The sequence below is a fragment of the Macadamia integrifolia genome, chromosome 5, assembly GCF_013358625.1.
Source record: "Macadamia integrifolia cultivar HAES 741 chromosome 5, SCU_Mint_v3, whole genome shotgun sequence".
Classification (NCBI taxonomy): domain Eukaryota; kingdom Viridiplantae; phylum Streptophyta; class Magnoliopsida; order Proteales; family Proteaceae; genus Macadamia; species Macadamia integrifolia.
In genome coordinates this window covers 30,618,974-30,620,834 of record NC_056561.1, presented here as the reverse complement: position 1 = coordinate 30,620,834, position 1,861 = coordinate 30,618,974, and the positions used below count along the sequence as shown (strand labels likewise).

General features: G+C 51.1%; 1 non-coding gene across 1 annotated transcript; it reads right to left on the bottom strand.

Moving 5' to 3' along the window:
• Window positions 1–1,661: 1,661 nt before the first annotated feature.
• LOC122080546 lies at window positions 1,662–1,817 on the bottom strand. The gene has a single exon (XR_006140824.1). It is a non-coding gene; the product is annotated as a 5.8S ribosomal RNA (ribosomal RNA).
• Window positions 1,818–1,861: the final 44 nt, after the last annotated feature.

The window sequence follows — 1,861 nt, the reverse complement described above, 5'->3', positions numbered from 1 at the left end:
CTGCTCCGCCCGGGCTCATGCCCCAGGTTTTACGATGACTACCATGCCTCCTACTCATCAGGGCCTGGCAATTGCCCTAATGGCCGGGTATAGATTGCGCGCTTTAGCGCCATCCATTTTCGAGGCTAGTTGATTCGGTAGGTGAGTTGTTACACACTCCTTAGCGGATTTCGACTTCCATGACCACCATCCTATTGTCTTAATCGACCAACACCCTTTGTGGGTTCTAGGTTAGCGTGCAATTCGACACCGTAACCTGACTTTCGGTTCATCCCGCATCACCAATTCTGCTTACCAAAAATGGCCCACTTGAAGCTCTTGATTCCATGGTGTGGCTCAACGAAGTAGTCATGCTGTCCTGCCTATTTAAAGTTTGAGAATAGGTTAAGGACGTTGCACCCCTGATGCCTCTAATCATTGGCTTTACCCGATAGAACTCACCCGCGGGCTCTAGCTATCCTGAGGGAAACTTCGGAGGGAACCAACTACTAGATGGTTCGATTAGTCTTTCGCCCCTATTCCCAAGTTAGATAAACAATTTACACGTTCGCATCGCTGCGGGCCCCCATCGGAGTTTCCTCTTGCTTTGCCCCGCTCAGGTATAGTTCACCATCTATCAGGTCCCGACAGGTACGCTCTCACTTGAACCCTTCATAGAAGATCAAGGTCAGTCGGTGGTGCAATCCACAAGGGGATCCCACCAGTGAGCTTCCTTACAAATGCCTTACGAGTTTTACTCACCCGTTGACTCGCACACATGTCAGACTCCTTGGTCTGTGTTTCAAGACGAGTCGAATGGGGAGCCCAACACGTCAATGCTCAAAGCATGCAGTTGCCAATAGGAACGCGATCGAGGTGCACGCTGCCTACCATGATCGCGGTGACGACATCTCCTCAGGTATAACACGACAACTTGGGCTTGGGACACCACCACAATCCACATCGGTCCCTACCCTGAGTCGAGCGACGGATCGACTATTAACAGTTTTGCATCCGATCGAGACGCATTGTCGGCCCCCATCCACTTCCCTCCAACAATTTCAAGCACTCTTTGACTCTCTTTTCAAAGTCCTTTTCATCTTTCCCTTGCGGTACTTGTTCGCTATCGGTCTCTCGCCCATATTTAGGCTTGGACGGAATTTACCACCCAATTGGGGCTGCATTCCCAAACAACCCACCTCGTGGTGCGATAGGGTCTGGACACGACGGGGCTCTCACCCTCTCCAGCGCCCCCTTCCAGGGGACTTGGGCCTAATCCACCACTGAGGATGCTTCTACATACTACAATTTGAACGGCAAGCTGCCCGATTCTCAAGCTGGGCTCTTCCCAGTTTGCTTGCCAATACTAAGGGAATCCTCGTAAGTTTCTTGTCCTCCACTTATTGATATGCTTAAACTTGGCGGGTAGCCCTTCCTGACTTGGGTTCATAGTCGAAATGCCATCGTATGGCAATCAGGGTCACCAGAGCCCAATGGGAGCAGAACACGCACATGATGTCCGAACAATGGCAAAGTGGCTTGAACCACCACTCATCGTGACGCTTGCCACACAAAAGGCCCTTGACTGAGGGCCGACCGCACCTCGAACAGAGACGTGAGGGGCCAATCTTAGCTTTGCACCACCACCATAAGTGGAAAAGGAGGTGGGGCAACAAGACGCGTGACGCCCAGGCAGGCGAGCCCTTAGCCTGATGGCCTAGGGTGCAACTTGCGTTCAAAGACTGGATGGTTCACGGGATTCTTTAATTCACACCAAGTATTGCATTTCGCTATGTTCTTCATTGATGTAAGAGCCAAGATATCCGTTTCCGAGAGTCATTAAGATAAAGATTCGGATCTAGGATGACCACACCACACCAAA